This window comes from Anomaloglossus baeobatrachus, chromosome 5, assembly GCF_048569485.1.
Source record: "Anomaloglossus baeobatrachus isolate aAnoBae1 chromosome 5, aAnoBae1.hap1, whole genome shotgun sequence".
NCBI lineage: Eukaryota > Metazoa > Chordata > Amphibia > Anura > Aromobatidae > Anomaloglossus > Anomaloglossus baeobatrachus.
Window position 1 is genome coordinate 349,412,728 of NC_134357.1, and position 23,867 is coordinate 349,436,594.

The following is a 23,867-nucleotide window of genomic DNA, read 5'->3' on the forward strand; positions in this document are numbered from 1 at the left end:
CTGAACGCGGCGATACGAAATATGTGTTTTTTTGTTATTTTTTATTTTTTTTATTGTTTTATTTTTAATGGGGCAAAGGTGGAGGTAATTTGAACTTTGTTTTTTTTGTCTTATTTTTCTTTACATTTTTTTTTTTTACATTTTTTTCTTGATTTTACTAGTCTCCTTAGGGGCCTTTATGCTTACACAGTCCGATCGCTTCAGCATCGCTCTGATCAGTAGAAATGCTGTTCTGTGAATGTGTCATTGAAGTGATGGGCCAGGGGCGCCTCTGGCCTTGTAGTCGTGGCACTGATACTGAGGCAGACCCCTGGTTCCACCACTTCTTTAACTTCGGGGACTGGCTTGAATGTGCAGTGTGGGACGTCTCTTTCACCGGCCGATGCACAAAGAGTCTTCAGGCAAAAGTTGAAATGCATAAAAACTGACATTTATTCACACAGAAAATAACACTCCGGTCAGCAGATTCCGGCAATATTGGTGGAGCTGGGGACAACCTGCCCAAACGCGCCCTCTGGTGGGGATATGCCCTAGATACTCTTCTTCTCTGAGCTCCCACTCTCCGGTCAAGCACGCACTGGACCCACACCAGCGGAATAGACCCTGAGGTTGCGTCCACCTCCTTTACTCCGGTGTCCCCTGGTGTTCCGCTCACACACTCACACTTGCCGCTGCAGATGTTCACTGCCTGCTGTCCCGGATCCTTCTCCCTCACATACACTCAGACCTTCCCTAGATATCCGGCCGACTCCTCCTTCCCCGGTGGCAACAGCCGTCCCACCCGGCCACTAGGGGTGCCCTAACACAACACATACAATAATAAAAATCAACACTTTTAATAATCACAATGCCGGGTAAACTATGCTAAACTAGTAGGGGGTAGGCCCACCCACTACATGCCTCCCCTCTTAAAATCCGAGCCTCCCGGCAAGGCTCTTAACTATAAACACATTAAAACAAAAACCTTTCAGGTCAGTCCATGTCAACAGCGGCACCAGTTCAGCGGCGCTCCCGGTCTTTAGGGGCGCTTAGAGGCGCAGCAGCGCTCCCGGTCTCTAGGTAGCGCCCGGAGGCTCAATAGCGCTCCCGGTCTTAGATGGGCGCCCGGAGGCTCAATAGCGCTCCCGGTCTTAGATGAGCGCCCGGAGGCTCAATAGCGCTCCCGGTCTTAGTTGGCGGGCAACAGACCCGTAAAACTTTAACATAACTGCTGCTTGTTAAACAGCACCGGACTTAAACAACAGGTGGACAGTGGAGACTTACTCTGGGGGCCAGGCCCGCTTCCATTCCTCCGCTTGCGCCTGGATGTAGGCCCCCAGAGATTGTCCCGGCTGACGGCGGACCCGTCAGAAGGACAGAGGGGCGAAAGCCGGCTCTGCTGGCGTGGCTGCTGCGGCTCCTGGTGGCGGTGAAGGTGTCGCTCCCCGGGGTGGCGGTGGCGCGTCCAAAACAATGACCGGTTGATTGGTCACATGCTGACTCACGGTCACTACTGGAGAAATCTTCTCCGGGTCAACGGCCGGTCCAGACGCTGGTTCCGGGGCAGCAGTCACGGTGCGCCGGGGGTGAGAGGGCTCGGACGGGACCGGTCTTGCATGGCTCCGGCGCCGCTCTTGTTGCTCCTCCCACTCCAGTTCCTCTTGCCACTGAGCCGCTTCCCGGGCGGTCGGCATCCGATTCACGGCAACTGCAAATAGGCCGCGGCTACCTGCGTCCGGCAGAAATTGCACCTTTTCGCCCGGCCAGAGTGTGTGGAGCCGTTTGGGCAACCCCTCCACGTCCAGGTGGACTCTGTTATAGAAATAATCATCGCCCGTGCTGACCTCGCGGATGAAGCCGTACCCCTCCTTCTGGTTAAATTTTACCACCACGCCGGTGGTAAACTGCAGGGCCAGCTCCTCTCCGCCCGGACCGGACAGCATCTCCCGGACAAGGGTTTCGGCCACAAGACGTTCCTGAACAGGGTCGGGCTTCGGGGACGGAGCTCTGGGGTGCGGCTCGGCGGACGGGACGATTACCGGGTCCCAGATGAAGCCCCGGTGGTCCTTCTCCAGACGCTCGGTAAACACTTCAGCCGGCTCTGACAAGGGAACGGATGGTGCGGCGGCACCAAGCTGTGGGGTCTCCCAAGGGAAGGCGGTAGCCCCCGAACGGCCTCCTGGTGTCGTAGCATACGTCGCCTTCACTTCGGTGATGGTCCTTCCGGTCTGTGCGTCCCAGGTAGTTTTCCAAGAAACTTTATCAGGGCGCGTAGAACCTCCCGGTCCCACTGGAAGGTCCACCATAGCTGCCTCACTGGCAGGGGCAAACCTGGGGCGGCCCCGGCCTAAGGTGATCAAGGCCATGGTTGTTCTTCCGGTTGCCCAAAAGCTGCCATCACAGATCGCTGTGTTGTAACTAGCGGTGGTGTCAAAGTGCAGACTGAGGGAGAAGAAGGCGGGTCTCTGCTTCCCGCTCTTAAACAGTATCCTCCCCCAGCTTCACGCAATATCTTGACTCCTCCGCGGCGGTACTTCTTTCTCTTCAGTACACCGCCCACTCTGTATGTCTTCAATGCCCTGGGACTGGCGCCTCCCCTCTTTGGGCGGAGTACTCTGTACCTCTTCCTCGGCACCGGCCAGCCCCAGGCTCTTCTTTCGGCGCCAATTTTTCGCGCCTTTTCTTCTTCTTGGGCCCGGTCCAACGCTACGGGCCCTGCGTTCTCTTCCCACCAGAGGGCTGGGAATTTACTTCCATAGTCAGGATCCTGTGCTTCAGGCACTACCTGATCTTCAGCTTCCTGGGTCCCCGGCAGGGAACTCGTATCCTGCCGACTACGCCACATGAAGTGATGGGCCAGGGGCGCCTCTGGCCTTGTAGTCGTGGCACTGATACTGAGGCAGACCCCTGGTTCCACCACTTCTTTAACTTCGGGGACTGGCTTGAATGTGCAGTGTGGGAAGTCTCTTTCACCGGCCGATGCACAAAGAGTCTTCAGGCAAAAGTTGAAATGCATAAAAACTGACATTTATTCACACAGAAAATAACACTCCGGTCAGCAGATTCCGGCAATATTGGTGGAGCTGGGGACAACCTGCCCAAACGCGCCCTCTGGTGGGGATATGCCCTAGATACTCTTCTTCTCTGAGCTCCCACTCTCCGGTCAAGCACGCACTGGACCCACACCAGCGGAATAGACCCTGAGGTTGCGTCCACCTCCTTTACTCCGGTGTCCCCTGGTGTTCCGCTCACACACTCACACTTGCCGCTGCAGATGTTCACTGCCTGCTGTCCCGGATCCTTCTCCCTCACATACACTCAGACCTTCCCTAGATATCCGGCCGACTCCTCCTTCCCCGGTGGCAACAGCCGTCCCACCCGGCCACTAGGGGTGCCCTAACACAACACATACAATAATAAAAATCAACACTTTTAATAATCACAATGCCGGGTAAACTATGCTAAACTAGTAGGGGGTAGGCCCACCCACTACATCATGATCTGACCCCACGCTGTCGTGACAAACCATTGGCACCCTGTGATTGCATCATGAGGCCGCCGATGGTCATGAAGGGGTTAAACACGCGGAGCACATCATGTCTGTGTGACACCCGTGCTGCCGTAGAAAAATGGACATGTTGCCATGTGGAGCACACGGACACACGTATGCTATACACGGACACAGTCCATGGAAAAACACGCACGTGTACACAGACCGATTGATTTTAATGGGTCTACGTGTGCCTGGGTCTCCAGTACGTGTGAAAAGGACATCACATGTACCAGAGACACAGCTGTGTGAAGGAGGCCTAAGATAAATTATAACAAATAAAGATACAAGTAAAATATATCTTTGTACCGTGTTAGCCAGTAGAGATAAAAAAATTGTTTAAAAGAACAGAGAGTCCTCAGTGGTCAACCACAAGTATCAACCACTGAGGACTCTCTGTTCTTTTAAACAATTTTTTTAACAAATAAAGAGACAGAATAGGTCATTAATGTCTGATCGGCCGGGGTCCGACACACCACCAATCAGCTGTTGTCGGTGCCGGCGGCGGCAGCAGGCATCCGGAAATGCTCAGTTCTTCTGATAGTGGCCGTGGTCGGTGACTGCACATCGCCTCCTATGGATTTGAATGGGAGGTGAAAGTGTAGTACCCGGCCGCAGCCACTGTCAGAAGATGGAGCAGTGCCGGAACTGAGCACTTCCGGTTGCCTACCTGCACCGCGAACTGCTGATCCTCAAAGGTGCCTGGTATTGCACCCCGGCTGATCAGATATTGACCTATCTGGTCTCTTTGTTATAATTTATCAAACGGATAGGCCATCACTGTAAATGTAGTGGACAACCCCTTTAAGGCTAGGTCTACATGGCGACATTGAAGTTGCATGTAATGATTTATAGTGTCACATTGCAAATATTTCCATGTGTGTTGGCTTTTCAGTCGATGGGCACAAGACGTCTCACTTATCAATACACTTTAATGCCAATCACAGGCGACTGTGACTTCTCTGTGATTGTTTTGGCTTTTTTTTTTACCTGCAAAATCAGAACTCTAAAATAGTTGTGCTACACACGTCCCTGGAGTCTGAGGTAAAAAAAAAAATAAAAGCTTGACATTAACATTTTTACATTTGGGTCTGTGTAGCCTTGTATGTGACGCCTGTGTGTAGCCCTGCCTGTCATTCTCTGCTCTGGGGCCTGCAGCAGAATGCAGGAGGAGGGTGTAGCCAGGGTGTGACTGACAGAGAAATCACCCATTACTGTCCGTGCACAAGAAACCGCCTCTTCCAGAGAGGAAGGTGCCTCACCCCTGGCAGAAGCAGCAGTGTGCTAGATTTGTGCAATTTCTGGTGGGAAGGTAAGAGCTCACTGCATGTCGGACAGTGTGATCCCCAGGGGATTAATGGTCTGTACATTGTGCTCCCCTCTCTTGGCTCGTCTGCTTTGTTATGGACCTATTCCTATATACTGTTAAATGGGGGTCCTGTTGTAGTAATTTCCTTTCCTCCAGCTGTGTGCATTGTGGTGTAATCCTGGGCTTCCATTGCAATGAATGCAGGTCACTAAGAAGCTTGGCCCATGCTTGCTTGTACTATTGGTGTAGCAGAGTTCTGGGGGAAATTGGCACAAATCAAGTTACATTTATTGTTTGCACCGCACGAAACGCTGCTCAGAAGTGTCCAGAGGAGGGGGGTGTTGTGGATTTGGCGTTATGAAAGGCATTTAGCCGGCAGAGTATGAGAAGTAACCTATAACGTTTATTTCTATGGTAGTTACTGAAATAATTGATCCACTGGTAAGTTACAATGTATAGAGGATATTATGTCGCATCAAGGCGATAATGTAGTAAACCCAATAATGAGCGGACAGTACCTGGTCTTGTGCTCGATTCTCGTAATGAGCAGGTCAGATGCGGAGATGGACACGACTTGAGCACCCGAGTATAATGGAAGTCAATGTGGGACTCGAGCAGTTTTTCGGAAGAATTCCCAGAAAAATGCTTGTGTTCGCCATTGATTTTGGGTGCTCAAATCGCGCCCGTCTGAGCCTCCAACTGCTCTTAATGAGTACCAAGCACCCAAGCATGGGAGTGCCCGCTCATCACTAATAATGATGCAGAGAGGGGAATCAAATAATGGCATCAGGGCAGTGGCGTAACTAGAGTTTGATGGACCCTGGTGCAAAGTTCGGACCTGGGCGCCCCCCCCCTCTACGTACACCGACACTTGGGCTATGGGATAATGATGCTGACACTTGGCTATTTCCCTCAGCACCCAGCTTTCCTATGTTCTGTTATCCATCTTGTCATCGGCACTCAGCTTTCCCATGCTCTGCTATATGCACATCAGAGCATGGGAAAGCTGGGTGCTTAGAGCCCTTTTCCCTCAGCACAAAACGTTCCCATCCCATGCTTGTATCTTTGTCCCCTGTTGTATAAAGTTCTCCAAATACTATAATGGCCCCCACATAGCCTTCCATATAGTATAAAGGGTCCCACATAACCCTTCATATATTAGAATGCACCTCCATAGTCCTCCATGTTTTATAATGCATTTCCCATAGTTCTACATATATAATACTGCACCACACAGTCCTCCATGTATTATACTGCACCACACAGTCCTCCGTGTATTATAATGCACCACACAGTCCTCCGTGTATTATAATGCACCACACAGTCCTCCGTGTATTATAATGCACCACACAGTCCTCCGTGTATTATAATGCACCACACAGTCCTCCGTGTATTATAATGCACCACACAGTCCTCCGTGTATTATAATGCACCACACAGTCCTCCGTGTATTATAATGCACCACACAGTCCTCCGTGTATTATAATGCACCACACAGTCCTCCGTGTATTATAATGCACCACACAGTCCTCCGTGTATTATAATGCACCACACAGTCCTCCGTGTATTATAATGCACCACACAGTCCTCCGTGTATTATAATGCACCACACAGTCCTCCGTGTATTATAATGCACCACACAGTCCTCCGTGTATTATAATGCACCACACAGTCCTCCGTGTATTATAATGCACCACACAGTCCTCCGTGTATTATAATGCACCACACAGTCCTCCGTGTATTATAATGCACCACACAGTCCTCCGTGTATTTTAATGCACCACACAGTCCTCCGTGTATTATAATACTCCATATATTATACTGCGCCCCATAGTCCTCCATATATTATAATTCACCCCAGACCTCCATGTATGATGCAGCCAGCTCCCCATGTTCCATGTATAATGCAGCCAGCCGTCCATACTCCATGTATAATGCAAGCCCCCCTACGCTCCCTGTATACTGCTGGCAGCCTCCCCCTACGCTCCCTGTATACTGCTGGCAGCCTCCCCCTACGCTCCCTGTATACTGCTGGCAGCCTCCCCCTACGCTCCCTGTATACTGCTGGCAGCCTCCCCCTACGCTCCCTGTATACTGCTGGCAGCCTCCCCCTACGCTCCCTGTATACTGCTGGCAGCCTCCCCCTACGCTCCCTGTATACTGCTGGCAGCCTCCCCCTACGCTCCCTGTATACTGCTGGCAGCCTCCCCCTACGCTCCCTGTATACTGCTGGCAGCCTCCCCCTACGCTCCCTGTATACTGCTGGCAGCCTCCCCCTACGCTCCCTGTATACTGCTGGCAGCCTCCCCCTACGCTCCCTGTATACTGCTGGCAGCCTCCCCCTACGCTCCCTGTATACTGCTGGCAGCCTCCCCCTACGCTCCCTGTATACTGCTGGCAGCCTCCCCCTACGCTCCCTGTATACTGCTGGCAGCCTCCCCCATGCTTCCCCGGCCATGCACTGATTTAAAAAAAAAAAAAACAAAAAACACAAAACCAAACACGTTTTTAACTCTCTCCTCGTTCCCCCGCTGCTGTCCTCACGTGTCCTCGTTCCCCGCTGCTCCACCCTCATCTCTCCTCCGCTGCCCTGCAGCTGCGGTCGGCGTCCTCCCGCCCTGCGCTCTGAGCACAGCGGACGCACAGGAGTGACGTCACCGCGCAGGCACAGAGGGAGAATGAAGGAGCGTGGAGCTGCACGGGCAGTTCCACGCTTCTTCATTGTTGCTGTGCGTGATGACGGGGAAGGGGGGCCCAGTGCTGCCGCCGCTGAGAACGGGCAGGGGGGGCCCGCTGTCAGCGGCGGAGGCACCGGGTCATACAGCGGCCGCGTGGTCTGCGCCAGATCAGCGCAGCTCCTCTCACAGAAAGGAGCTGCTTGCTGATCTGCAGAGCGGGCCCCTAAAAGCTGCCGGCCCGGTCGCACTCGCGACCTCTGCGACCGCGGTAGTTACTCCCCTGCATCCGGGCTTTCCCTAATGGTCTCCTTGGGTTAAAGGGAACCTGTCAGGTCCAATATGCACCCTGAACCACGAGCAGTTCTGCGTGCATATTGCTAATCCCTGCCTAACCGTCCCTGTATACACTAGCATAGATAAAGAATGTCTTTGGCTATGTGCCCACGTAGCGTATTTTCATGCAGTTGCGCTGCGATCTGCACCGCAGCGTATCTGCATGCGTCCTGCGTCCTCAGCACAATCTATGAAGATTGTGCCAAATCCATGCCCACGTGGCGTATTAGAACGCAGCGCTTCGGCTACTGCCGCAAGCGTTGCGTTATAAGAAGTGACATGTCACTTCTTTCATGCGCTTTGCATGCAGCCCCCGCTCTGTCTATGGGAGAGGCTGCATGCAGAGCGCAGGAAAACCGCCTTTCCATTACGGACTGTTTCTGCAGTGATTTGAAGCGCACGTGTGCTGTTCAAATCACTGCAGAAATTTCTGCAGGGACAGAACGCAACGTGGGCACATAGCCTTTATCTATGCTAGTGTATACAGGGACGGTTAGGCTATGTGACCACGGGAGCTCGCACCTGTGGATATATCTGCAGGTACGTCCGCAGTCTTCCCGTAGCTGATCCCCGGAATGCGCAGCTATACATATCTGTGGAAAACCTGTGGACATTCATGCGACTTACCTGCAGAAGTCCCGGCCTCTATCTCCGTACTGGAGGGCCAGGTATTTGCTTGCAGTTTTGTGACAAATTTGTAAGCAAAAACACACATAAAAAAAAAAAAAAAAGTGGCACAATACAACATGTGCACACAGCCTAATTATCTCACTCCTGTATTTTTTGCTTACAAATACTGAGGTAAAAACCTCACCAAAGACTGAACGTGTGCACGTGGCCTTAGGCCCTGTGCGCACACTTTGTTTTTTACTGCAAATTTGCTGCATGTTTTGCTGCAGAAAAGGTGCGGTTTTTGTTCATAATCTTTATGCAGTCCTTCCCCAGCAAAATCTATGGGAATACTGAAATGCTGTGCGCACACTGCTTTTTTTTTCCCCTATAGGTTTTGCTGCAGAATTTCTGCAGCTTTTCTTCAGCAAAAAAGTAGCATGTCGCTTTTTTCCGCATGTACCTTCAGTTTTTGCCATAGATAATGGTAAAAAGCCGCAGGGACCAACCCGCGTCAAAACTGCGGCAAAATTGCGGGTGCGTTTTTGCCACGGGTGCGGATTTTTCTTAAGAAAAGCAAATTTCCCAGTGCACACAGGGCAGTTTCAGCAAAGTGGATGGGATTTCTAGAAATTTCACACCCAGTGTTTTTTTTTTTTTTTTTTATGGAGTGTAAACCAACTTGCGGTGCGTGATCGAAGTACGCAACTTGTCAATTTCTTTTGCAGATAAGCTGAGTTTTTATATCCACTGTGGAAATACACTAAAAACGCATGTAATCCACACGTGACTGACAAAACTTTGATACAGGGTCCAAGTCAGGGCTTCAACATTAGTTATTTTACTCACTTAGGCCCTTTTCACACCTCCGTGCAAAAAAATGAACGCTTTGCACGGTCCATCATGTAGGTACGTATGTGTCCGTGTGTTACGTGTACTGTTCGTGTGACATCCGGATAGCACACTGACAGCATGAACTTGTATACTTGCCTGTCTTCAGCGCTGCTGTCACACTCGCTTTCGAGTCTGCGGTCAGTACAGTGAATATTCATGAGTATAATGAGCAGGACCCGGAAGCAAGTGTGACAGCAACGCCGAGACAGGTAAGTATAAAATTTTTTTTTTTTTTTTTTAGTGACATGTTTTATTCGCTACGTGTCACACCCGTGCTGCTGGCAGAAAACTAACATGTCACTGTGTGGAGCACACGAACATGCATGTGCTCCACACGGACACAGGGTTCGTGTGAAAACAGACATGTGCACAAACCCACTGAATGGGTCTACATATGTCGGTGTCTCTAGTACGTGCACAAACGGATGTCACATGTGCAGCAGATGTGTGAAGGAGGCCTTATATATCTTTAATAATTCCACAGCGCTTTAGTGATCATCACTGTCCCCATTGGGGCTCACAATCTAAATTCCCTATCAGTATGTCTTTGGAATGTGGGAGGAAACTCAAGCAAACACTGAGAGAACATACAGATGCAGATGATGTCCTTGGTGGGATTTGAACACCGGACCCCAGCGCTGCGATCAGCAGTAGTGCTAATCAGTGAGCCACTGTGTTGCCCCGTGAACATTTCTTCACACTATAAATGCCTATCCTGAAACTTTTTTTTTTGTGTGTGCAAAGATTCATCACAGGAACTATATTAGGGAACTGTTTGTGTTCTAAGGCCATGTGTACAGGTTTTGGTGAGTGTTTATTTTTTTTTTTTTATTTTTAACCTCAGTATTTCTAAGCCAAAACCAGGATTGAAACAATCGGAGGAAACTTATTTATCACCCACTCCAGGTTTTGGCTTAGAAATACTGAGGTAAAAAAACCCCTCACCGAATACTCAATGTGTTCATATGGCTTAAGAGGGTTAATGATGCTGGCCGATCAATATACATGCCTGACTTATGGTAATTGATAGTAAGAAAGGTTCTATTTTACTTCTCACACTCTGCTACCTGTATTGATAAATTACATATCGTATATGTTGATAGTTTTGGTGAAGTTTGAATTACTATGTTAATTTGCTCAATTTTATAGTTTTAAAATGCGCCAACTTTTATTGCCTTGCATCGGTTTTTAGGTTTTAATTAATGGTCTAAAAGGGTGGCCCCCAACCTTTCTTACTATGAGAGCCACATTAAGCACTGAGAGGGTCGTAATCCAGATCCAGAACCCTCATAGCAGTGGCATTCAGATCTTGCATCTCCCCACAGTAGTGACATCCAGGGCTCCCATTACTAGTATAATGAATGCCCATTCTGTCACACCAAGGCAGTAGGTTTATATCCAGGCGTGTCCATCTTGCCATCATTCAGTATTCTCTCATCAAGTATTCCCACCACAATTAGGTTAGGTTCACATTTCCGTCAATTTGTATCAGTCACAATCCGCGGATCTGGTAAACAACGGAATCCGTTTGGTGGATTCCGTTGTTCCCATATACTTGTATGAGCGGCGGATTGTGACTGATGATGCTGCGTTGCATCCTCCGCCCAACTGATCAGTCGTGGAACGACTGACCGTCGGGCGGCAGGAATGCAGCGTGTAAGTTTATTTTTTGAGCAGTGGAATCCTTAGAATTTCGCTGTGCTTGCTCTCTCTATCTCCCTTCACACGTAACCAGGGTACACATCGGGTTACTAAGCAAAGCGCTTTGCTTAGTTACCCGATATTTACCCTGGCTACGTGTGCAGGGAGCCTAACTGAACAGGCCGAACTACGAGCTAACAGGACAACGCCCAACACTTCCCCATCTGCTCCGCCCCCCCGCACTCCGCTTGTACGTACGTACGTACACACACACACACACACACACACACACACACACACACACACCTACCTTTCCCCAGCCATGCAGTCCCCGCTGACGTCCTCAGCGCAATGGCCCCGCTCGGCTCCACCCATCCCGCACTCTGCCCACCGCACACATTCTCGGCGGCCGGCTGCTGTGAGCGATCAGCTGATCGTTCTCTCTTTTACAACAGAGTCCGACAATGAATTCTAATTCTTGTCATCCGTTGTACAACGCATCATTCATAAGGCTATGTGCGCACGTGTGCGCTCTGCACCGCACCAGCTGAAAAGCTCTGTTCTGAAGCGCATGGTGCCGGCAGAGAACGTGTGCTCTGCCTGCAGCTCCTGCCATAGACAGAGCAGGGGCTGCCGACAAAGCGCAAGGAAGAAGTGACATGTCACTTCTTAGAACATGCGCTTCGGGCAGCAGCCGAAGCGCTGTGCTCTAAGACGCCACGTGCGCATGGCCCCTGCAAAATCTCCATAGATTGTGCAGGGGACGCATGCAGTTACGCTGCGCTACAAAGCGCAGCGTAACTGCATGAATTACGTACACGTGCGCACATAGCCTAAGCGTCAAGCAACACATGTGACTGATGCAAAACAACGGAAATGTGAACCTAGTCTTATTACATCCAGTTTAATGCACTGCTGAACCTCCAGACTGAATGATACTGTCCTTCCAGTTAGACATCCAGGTCTGCTCTTCTCTCAGAAGTCATCATGTGGAGACCGCTCTTCATAGTTGTTGCTAGACCTGGTGAGAGTGCACTAACCAGCAGGCAGGCGTGAGCCGCATATTACAGGCCTGTGAGCCACATGTGACTTCCAAGCCACAGGATGTGGACCCTTGGGCTAAAAGAAGCTAATAGATGGATCCATATGTTATTGGGGCCCCTTTTTGCCTTCCTTTAAAACGAGACTTCACAGGATCCTATTGCGTTTCTGCCTTTTTTTTTTGATTATTCTAAATTGTACAGACAAAGTAAAAGCATAATCGGACATGTGAACAGGGCCTAAAGGAACTAATGAAAAATGGAACTTTGTGCCAGGGTGATGCCAGAATATTTGTGTTCAGCAAAATATTTCAGGAATTTATGGCATCCTGTTCATGAGGAAGGCAATCTGCTCCTCAGAAAATAGACAAAGCCATGGTAAATTCCCAATTCTCAGGACCTTTTACTTGTCTGGATCAAATTAATACTCGCACACAGTATAAATACAAAGATACTTTCACAGTATAGGGTTAGAAAACACATTTATAATCTTTCCATCGTTTTCTGAAAATTGCATGGGGAAAAACACAACTAAATTTTGGGAAGTCGTTAATCATGGACTCGTCTTTAGAAATGACTTGTTACTAAGTATATAATTTATATGGTTTAAATGCTGCTGTCTTCCTGAATCTGGCTTTTTTTTTTTTTTATTTTTTCTCACTCATCTTGCTTATGATATGCCCCCTTTTTTTCTGTATGTTAATTTAGGATGGTTAGCCAAGAGAAAAACTCCCATAGGGATGACTTTAGGGCCACTTGGCTAACATGACTAGATTTACATAAAGGAATCTGTAACCATGAACAAGATAGGCCTAATGTGCACATTTATGTTCACCGGGAGAAGGAGACATATATTTCAGTAAATATACATATTATAGTAGGGTGCTTTTGGCTTCTTGTGTAGTTTATATTCAGTACGTAGCTGCGGCATCTGCAGAACAGGGCAATGTAAGTTATAATGCAGCAGCTTCTACAGAATAAGGTTAAAATTATTATTTTCTGTGTCGTACATTAGAAGAACCTGAGGGCAAGATTCAGGTGGGCTCTAAAGCATGTCTGACCAAATACTAATGATTTCTTCGGTGCTTGTCCTGTCATGTTGTGGTAGCTTTACATTTGGGAGTTGGCCCCAGTATATCCAGACTATTCTGTACAGTACAGCAGTCATCTATGTGGTATCTGGCAGTGTTCCCTGTATCGCCACCAGAGACATTGGGCATTACACAGCAAGAATTTATAGCAGTGAGTTGGTGACATAATACAGGATAGATCAGGGGTCTCAAACTCAGCTGGGTGTATGGGCCGCACACAGAAAAAAAATAATTTGAGGGGCCGCATTCTTTTCAGGACAAAGTGACATTGGTAGTGGTACCATATATATATATATATATATATATATATATATATATATATATATATATAAACGCACACATTTTTTTTGTAAGTAATACAGTTTTATTTACAATAAGCAATGCATAGTAATTTTGGCCAACATCTTGTAGTAATGTGCCCCATCCTGTTCCCCATTCTGTAAAAATGTGCGCATCCTTGCCCCCTTGTAGCAATGTGCCCCATGCAGGTCCCCTTCTTATAATAATGTGCCCCCATGCAGGTCCCCTTCTTATAATAATGTGCCCCCATGCAGGTCCCCTTCTTGTGGTAATGTGCCCCATATGCAGGTCCCCTTCCTATAGTAATGTGCTTCATGCAGATCCCTTTCTTGTATTAATGTGCCCCATGCATGTCTTCTTGTAGTACACACACACACACACACACACACACACACACACACACACACACACACACACACACACACACACACACACACACACACACACACACACACACACACACACACACAAACCCTGTGCAGCCTCAGCTAACACACACACACACACACACACACCCTGTGCAGCCTCAGCTAACACACACACACACACACACACACACACACACACACACACACCCTGTGCAGCCTCAGCTAACACACACACACACACACACACACACCCTGTGCAGCCTCAGCTAACACACACACACACACACCCTGTGCAGCCTCAGCTAACACACACACACCCCCTGTGCAGCCTCAGCTAACACACACACACACACACACACACACACACACACATACACACACACACACACACACACCCTGTGCAGCCTCAGCTAACACACACACACACCCTGTGCAGCCTCAGCTAACAGACACACACACACACACACCCTGTGCAGCCTCAGCTAACAGACACACACACACACACACACACACACACACACACACACACACACACACACACACCCTGTGCAGCCTCAGCTAACAGACACACACACACACACACACACACACACACCCTGTGCAGCCTCAGCTAACAGACACACACACACACACACACACACCCTGTGCAGCCTCAGCTAACAGACACACACACAAACCCTGTGCAGCCTCAGCTAACACACACACACACCCTGTGCAGACTCAGCTAACAGACACACACACACACACACCCTGTGCAGACTCAGCTAACAGACACACACACACACACACCCTGTGCAGACTCAGCTAACAGACACACATACAAACCCTGTGCAGCCTCAGCTAACAGACACACACACATAAACCCTGTGCAGCCTCAGCTAAGACACACACACACACACCCTGTGCAGCCTCAGCTAAGACACACACACACACACACACACCCTGTGCAGCCTCAGCTAAGACACACACACACACACACACACCCTGTGCAGACTCAGCTGACACACACACACACACACACAAACCCTGTGCAGCCTCAGCTAACAGACACACAAACCCTGTGCAGCCTCAGCTAAGACACACACACACACACACACACACACACACACACCCTGTGCAGCCTCAGCTAACAGACACACACACACCCTGTGCAGCCTCAGCTAACAGACACACACACACACACACACATACACCCTGTGCAGCCTCAGCTAACAGACACACACACACACACACCCTGTGCAGCCTCAGCTAACAGACACACACACACACACAAACCCTGTGCAGCCTCAGCTAACAGACACACACACACACACACACCCTGTGCAGCCTCAGCTAACAGACACACACACACACACACACACACACACACACACACACACACCCTGTGCAGCCTCAGCTAACAGACACATACACCCTGTGCAGACTCAGCTAACAGACACACACACATACACCCTGTGCAGCCTCAGCTAACAGACACACACACATACACCCTGTGCAGCCTCAGCTAACAGACACACACACATACACCCTGTGCAGCCTCAGCTAACAGACACACACACATACACCCTGTGCAGCCTCAGCTAACAGACACACACACATACACCCTGTGCAGCCTCAGCTAACAGACACACACACATACACCCTGTGCAGCCTCAGCTAACAGACACACACACATACACCCTGTGCAGCCTCAGCTAACAGACACATACACATACACCCTGTGCAGCCTCAGCTAACAGACACACACACATACACCCTGTGCAGCCTCAGCTAACAGACACACACACATACACCCTGTGCAGCCTCAGCTAACAGACACACACACCCTGTGCAGCCTCAGCTAACACACACACACACACACCCTGTGCAGCCTCAGCTAACAGACACACACACACACACCCACCCCCTGTGCAGCCTCAGCCAGCAGCAGAAACACACACACACACACACACCCTGTGCAGCCTCAGCCAGCAGCAGAAACACACTCACACACACACACACACACACACACACACACACACCCCCTGTGCAGCCTCAGCTGACACACACACACCCCCTGTGCAGGCTCAGCCAGCGGCAGAAACACACAAAAACATTCTGCTCACCTATCCTCCGTCGGCTCAGCAGCACGCAGGCATGTGGACCCGATAATGATCACAGCTCCTGCCTGTCACTGCTGAACTTTCTGCCGGCGCGTGCAGAGCACTCAGAGCAGTTCTCACTGCACAACAGCCACTGGCCAATCACAGGTAAGCATCTGAGGTCATATGGAGCAGGTGCTTGCCTCTGATTGGCAGGCGGCTGTTATTGTGTTCTGCAGTGAGAACTTTACTGTGCCCGGCAAAGGCAAAACTGTAAACTGAAATAGATAGCTGGAGGCTGCGGCCTCTTGCACCGGTCGCCATCTTTACCGGGTCCACGGGCCAGCGGGCCGCAAGAAGCCACCTGAAGGGCCGCATGCGGCCCGCGGGCCGCGTGTTTGAGACCCCTGGGATAGATCCTCATGATGAGGAACACTTTGTAGCCTCTCACCAAAGTGGCCAAGAGGTATCCTGAACAGTGGAGTCCACAGTCTTAGCTCAGAATTTTCAAATGAAGTATGTGAAAATCGTTTTTCAGGAACTACACATCTCCTTTAGGCTACATTCACACGACCGTTCCGTTTTTACGGTCCGCAAAAAACGGTCATTTTTTTCCAAAGAAGCATCAAAGTGACAACCGCATCATCCCATTCCGTTCCGTATATGGTCTGTGTGTCATCCGTGTGACTTCCATTTTTTTGCGGACCGCAAAAAACAGAAGGAGAGTTACATAAAATCCAGGGTATCTGGACAGATGCTGGTCCCCATATCAGGTCTATGGGGAACAGAATCCGGCGCAATGGAGTAGGAGCAAGTGCTATGTAGTCACCGATCACCGGGGCAGCTGTCACACTGCTCCCGCGGCAGATCTTTTTTCTTCCTGAGCTGGAAGCTCATTAGGCTCATTTCATATTCACTGCTTCCTTGCTCACCGGCGTCTGTGATTGGTTGCAGTCAGATACGCCCCCATGCTGATTGGTTGCACTCTGACACCTGGCAATCAGTGTGAGGGCGTGTCTGACTGCAACCAATCAAAGCCGCCAGTGGGTGGGGTCTATATCGTACAGTACAATAAATAATTTTAAAAAAATGGCGTGCGGTACCTCCAATTTTGATACCAGCCAAGATAAAGTCCTCACAGCTGCTGGCCAGTATTCTCAGGCTGGGGAGAACCACATTATTGAGGGCCCCACAGCCTAAAAATATCAGCCAGCAGCTGGCCAAAATTGCTGCATCCATTAGATGCGACTGTCCCGGTACTTTACCCGGCTCATTCCGAAAGCCCTGGTGCAGTGGCCAACAGGGTAATATACGGGGTTGATACCAGCTGTGTAGTAATGTCATCTAGCATCAAGCCCTGGGGTTAGTGATGTTACGGCTTCTATCAGATAGCCGACATCACAAATCTAGTCAGTAATAAAAAAAAACAAACAATTTTTTCATTTGAAAAAATACTCCTCAACATATTCCCTCTTTCATATATGAAAAGGGTAGGGATAATTAGACCTGTCATAGTTAATATCCAAAAACACTAGACCCCATATTGGAAATACAGGAAAACAAGAGAGAGCAGGGGTTTCTACTAGTGAGGATATCGATTAATCAAAAATAATGCACAGTATAACAACCTCTTGCAAATAATCCAATGAAATTTTATTAGTATACAATTACAGGCATAAGAGGAAAAAAGTTTGTTTCATAAAAATGTATATATAAAGACAATCAGGTTAATGTCAGGAAAATACCAGGAACCATAAAAAATCGGGTAGTACACATTGGGAAAAAAAACTGAATAAGGGTATCAGCAAGGTAACTGTATATAAGGAGTGTGAGGTAAATCCGGAGATATGACGATAAATCATGACATTCAAGTCATGTCAGGAAGCCCTCTCCTGGTGTCACTACCCCCTTCCCTTCACACAACTGGTTTAGCAACAAATCCATGGCCATGTCCTGTGATATGGAAATTAGGTGGCTTTAGGACAATGGACACAGGATGACTCCCTGCCGTCACCCTGTAGTAGGAGCTGCTAGCTAGTTAGCAAGGCTATGGAAATAGCCAGACAGAACGACTCCAGTAAAAAATGGTTCATATCTCGCAAGCCATATTTCCGATAAATATGGCAACCATAAAAATGGTGTCTCCGCATGTGGACGATGCCGGCACACCCTTTTTATGGGAGCAGGACATTGGGAAATGCCCCAGGCGTGATATCAGCCAATGGGGAACTGGCAGACAGGTCATGAGTCCCCTCGTTCTGTAGCTAAATTCATAACTGTCACAATGAGAGCATTGGCGTCCGCCTACGACGCTCCCAGGCAAAGTTATGGCCAATATCCCCTTGGCTGGATAATTCTGATCCATGCAGGGGGAGTGGCAGTGCTTCCCTGTGAGGTCACTAAGGTAGGAGGGGACCTGGATCTGCCCAGGTTGATAACCCTACTTCGGCCATTTTCCAGCGTTCTTCTGCTCGGGGGCCTGGTTGGGACAGACCTGTGAGAGAGTTCCTGGAAACCTGGTCTACAGCGCCCCCCTGTGGCCAGACGCACAAGGTAACTGATTGAACTGTGTATGCCTGTTTGTAACCCATGCTTTGATTGTAACTGTACTCTGACATAACTGTATATTCTGTAGATTCCCTATTGTATATATTGTAGTTTCTAGTGTGCTTTAGGCGATTAAATTATATAATTAATCTTGGGCTGTTCTGTTATCTCGATCTTGAATCCCACGTCTGTGTGTTCGGCTAATAGTTACCGTGAAGCGGTTGGTGGCAGCGAGTTGTGCCAAGGATTATTGTGGGGAGGCCAGTGAGATTCGGGGAGAGTTTATATATTCCGCCCGCGGAGGTCGGGGGAATATATACCCTTCTCTCGCCGGGGGCCCTTCAATAATCGGCATAAGTAGTATAGCGGCCTCCTTGCTTATTGTCGGGCAATTCCATAATTGGCCTGACTATAAGAGGGGCGCTAGAGAGCGCGTCACGTGCTCTGTCTGTCGGTCGGGAGGTATAAAGGAGGGGTGACCCCCCACTTGTTACCCCCCGATTGTGACGTACTGGTAGCCAGCGCGGGGGATTTCTGAGTGACCCCCCCGGTGGTTTGTGACAAGGAGATGTTATAATAACCATAGAAAAACACCCCAATGTCCGAGTGTGTCAGACAGTGAGGAGTTAAACTAGATCCACCTGCAGGAAAACAGCGATGCTTAAGACTAAGTTTATGAAACAAACTTTTTTCCTCTTATGCCTGTAATTGTATACTAATAAAATTTCATTGGATTATTTGCAAGAGGTTGTTATACTGTGCATTATTTTTGATTAATCGATATCCTCACTAGTATATTCCCTCTTTCACCAATTTATTGAAAAGAAAAAACAAATCCGGTTCCGGCATAATCCAATAAGGGGTCCCACGATGATCCATACTCACTGTCCCAGTCAATGAAGAACAGAATGTTCACCATTGGCTGGGAGAGCAGTGCAGTGTCCTGAGCTAACATCAATAGGTCATCCCAGATCACCGGAGGGGGTGACGAGCGCTAACTTCAGGAGGTTAGCTAGGTACATTACCTGGGTGATGAAGTCTGCTGCACTCCTGATGTCAGCGCTCGTCACTGGCTTCCATTGTCCACTGCATTCACAAGCGAAATATCGCGGCGGGAATAGAAGTCAGTGACAAGCGCTGACGCCAGGAGTGCAGCAGACTTAATCATCGCAGGTAATGAACTTTTCTAACTTCCTAATGTAGGCGCATGTCATCCTTGCAGCTGCTGACACGCTGCAGTGCGAGCAGCTGCGGGGCTGGCGCGGGAGCGAAACACAGATTGCAGGGGCACCTGAAGGAAGTCACACAGAAGTGCTTCCATGTGGTTTCCGAAGATTTTGCAGACCCATTGACTTGTATTGAGTCACGGTCTGTTATTACAGAACAGAATAGGACATGTTCCATAATAACGGAACAGACATACGGCATCCGATGTGTTTTTTTGTAGGATCGGATGCACATGGAAGTGCTACCGTGTGCCATCCGATCCTACACAAAAGACATTGAAAAGATGGACCTGTCAGTAGGTCCGCAAAAAACCAGGAACTGACCAGGACAAACAGAACGGTCGTCTAAATGAGCCCTTAAGAAAATAAATTGTGACCTGCAATGTTAGAGGCTATAGTATGGCGGTATTCTCCTATAGATTGTTTGCTGTGCACACTCGTCACCTGCCGCTCCTTAATGGCCTCTCCTTGTTCTGCTCTACAGGTCTGTGGACTCTGCATCATTTTTATAGAGAAGTTTCCTGTCACCATGTTCTGCCCATTTGTTTTAAATCATTCCCGCACTTAGGTGTACATTCACACGTTGCTTTCTTTTTCTGCAGCAAATCCTGCTGTTTTAGCAGTAAAAGATGCTTTCAAAAAGCAGATTTTGCTGCTTATTTGCCTTTTTATTTCATTTTTATGTCAGCTGTCTACAGTACTTGTTTAAAGGTAGTGTCATTCATCACAAAAACAGCTGAAAATGCAGCTGCGCTTCTAGGGTATGTGCACACGATCAGGACCCCCTGCGCCTTGGATGGGGCAAGTCCGCAGGAGACTGCAGCTGCTCACGTCCATGATCCGGGCTCGGGCAGTTGCGGTCTCTCGCTGTGTTCTCACTGCAGAACACACGCGTCTCCGCAGCAAAGAATTGACATGCTGCTGCTCGGGAGGCCGCACCATAGGTCAGTGTTTGCTGCGGGAAAAACAAGCACAGTGGGCATGGGATTTCTAGAAATCCCATCCACTGTGCTTGTACTGTACAACGCAGTGTTTTTGGGGCAGCAAAAACTTGCTGCTTCCGAAACGCTGTGAACCCTGATCGTGGGCACCCTTACACTTTCTCATTTCTTTCAATGGTGAAATAATTGAAAGGAACTGAACGAATTGACAGGCTGCTTCTTTAAAAAACGCAGCAGTTTTCCATTTGTCAGGAAAAAAAAAAGCAAGTGTATGAGATTTCTGAAGTCTCCTAGGTTTTGCTGGTGCTGTAAAAAGCTGCTTTTAATTTATACAAAACTCATGAAAAGAATGCAAAAAACACAACATGTGAACGTTGTTCTTGGGGACATACAGTAGTTTTAATGCACTGTACGACATATTAGAAATTGTGATCGCCACGTAAATTCTGCCTAAAATTTCTCTTTAAGGCTATGTGTGCACTGAGCGTTTTTCGGGTGCGTTTTTGCGTGTTTTTCAGGTGAGTTTTTGGGCTCAAAACTGCATGACTTTGCTTCCACTTTGCTTTTTTTTTTTTTTTTTTGGCTGCGTTTTTGAGCTTAAAAAAATGGATATGTCAATTCTTTCCTACGTTTTACTGCGTTTTTAACCCATGCAATATATTGGAAAAACGCAGAAAAATGCAAATCGCAGCAAAAAAAATGCACCGCGCGTTTATTTTTGCGGCCAAAAATGCACAAAAACGCAGCGTCAAAAAAATGCTGTGTGCGCACACATAACCTAAGGGGTTTTCAAGGCTTTTACACTTGATCTCCCTTCTTTAGTATTGGTCTTCAACATATCCGCAACAGGTCCACTTCTTGCCACCGCTTCCATGTTTGAAGGAGTCTCCGTACTTCAAGCCAATGTAAAAGCTGATGTAATAATAAGGGAACTGCAGCACGTGCCCGAGTGCCACAACCTCACCAAACAGGTGATCGTCGCTTGTGCCGAAAGTGGGAACTCCAATGGCTGTCCTTACACAAGGCCATCAATCTGAGACATCTGGATTATCCCTACATGTGAATGTTAGCAGAGGCAAAATTATTGCAGAAGCTTCTGCAACTAAAAATGCCTAAGGGCTCATGCTCGCGTTGCGTTTTTTGTTTTGCGTTTCTGCAGCGTCACATTGTCAAAATGCATGCGTTCTGCTTCCCCAGCAAAGTCTGAGAATCATGCACGATAATTTTTTGAACGCAGCATTTTGATTGTCAAAAATTTGACAAAATCTCTGAATTTAAAAATGCAGCATGTCACTTCTTTTGTCCGTTTTGGCAGCGTTCTACACCCATTGAAACCAATGAGTTGTAGAAAAATGCTACCAAAATGCTAAGCGGTGCGCTTGCACTGCATTTTTGTGCCAATCTGCATGTTTTTTTAACATAATAAACGCAGGTCTTTCGGTCTCTCTCTGTCCATGTCTGTCTCTCCCTCCCACCCTCTCTCATACTCACCGATCCACGATCACCTGTATTTAAGGAAAAAGGTGCACAGCAATGTTGACATTGGTAAAATAACAGGGTGCTGCCACAAGCAGTTTAAATATAATTCATAGGAAAAAGAGAAAAAGAACTGCTTATCATGGGAAGCACACCTGGTCATTTGTTAAATAGATAGGATTTTATTGAATCACACAATTTTAAAAACATTTAAAAACATGTAACCCACATCTGGGTATCTCCATAGACATAAATTATTTGTGTGAAATATAACTAACAACACATCACAAGTATAATACAATGTAAGTTATAACACACCAACGTTCAGTATGGCAGATGAAACAATAGGGCCACTAAAGTATCCAATATGTCAAATCAGCATATAGTCCCTAGAATAAAGAGTCACAATATATTTTCCATTATAGGAATATACTGATACACAACTCTGGTCAGTTTGTTGCAACCAAATAGTGAGCCAAGCTATTTAACAAACCAAATAATATATCTTGTGAGTCATAGCATGCCAATACTTAGTGTTGTAAGTGAGGTTAGGTTCACCAAGGAGTCTAATATATTAACCCATCATATAATCACTCAAAATACAAGAACGAGCATATGTTCAAATAGAAAACCGGCTGGTAAACAGCCCTGAACAAGTGATTACAGACCGATGGTGGACCCAGTATAAGAGAATAACCTCACTGCATGGAGACCCCAGGACATGCCCCACGCGTATCGCCGCTAGGCTTCCTCAGGGACAAAAAATAGTAGTGATTCAAGCACCAATCCTCATATATATATATATATATATATATTAGTGAACAAATTACAAATTACATACAGCCAAGTGTCACCTGTGTGCTCTGGTCCGGACCGTTTTAGAGCAAGTAGTGCCCCACGTGTGCGGATCGCCTGCCATGGTAACTCCAGCCCATGGCAGACGCCGCGCAAGTATCCATTGCATATAATCAAGTCCCAACTCCTGTGAGAGGACTCGTATCGTGCGCATGCGCATATGCATCACACACCTCACGATCACCAACATTGCACTGCACGGCGTTCGCACTGTGGCAGCTTCTCCTCTTTTGAAAATGCCTGTTGCTCATTAATCCATCTCGTATTCCCTGCTTCCCCCGCCCACCGGTGCCTATGATTGGTTGCAGTCAGACACGCCCCCACGCTGATTGACTGCTGTCTCACTGCAACCAATCACAGCCGCCGGTGGGTGTGTCTATATCGAGCAGTAAAAAAAAAAAAAAATAATAAAAAAAAACAAAAAAAAAACGTGTGGTCCCCCCCAATTTAGATACCAGCCAGGGTAAAGCCACATGGCTGAAGGTTGGTATTCTCAGGATGGGGAATGCCACGTTATGGGGAGCCTCCCAGCCTAACAATATCAGCCAGCAGCCGCTCGGAATTGCTGCATCCATTAGAGTCCCGGCTCATCCCGAATTTACCTGGTGTGGTGGCAAACGGGGTAATAAGGAGTTAATGGCCGCAGCCCATAGCTGCCACTAAGTCCTAGGTTAATCATGGAAGGAGTCTCCCCGAGATACCTTCCATGATTAACCTGTAAGTTAAAGAAAATAAACATACACATCCAAAAAATCCTTTATTTGTAATGAAAGACAAAAAAACACCCTCTTTCACCACTTTATTAACCCCTCAAAAATACCTCCAGATCCGACGTAATCCACGCAAGGTCCCACGACGCTTTCAGCCCTGCTACATCGTAAGCTGACAGGAGCGGCAGTAGAACACCGCTGCTCCTGTGAGCTCCATGCAGCAACTGAAGTGAGTCACG

General features: G+C 48.2%; 1 protein-coding gene across 2 annotated transcripts in view; it reads left to right on the top strand.

Annotated features, from left to right (window-relative positions):
* Window positions 1–4,735: 4,735 nt before the first annotated feature.
* CPNE1 (copine 1) overlaps window positions 4,736–23,867 on the top strand; it is a 121,366-nt gene continuing 102,234 nt past the window's right edge. For both annotated transcript variants that reach the window (XM_075349904.1, XM_075349903.1), the window contains exon 1: window positions 4,736–4,841. The gene's annotated coding sequence lies outside the window, so the exon portion shown is untranslated. The remainder of the gene's footprint in view (window positions 4,842–23,867) is intronic.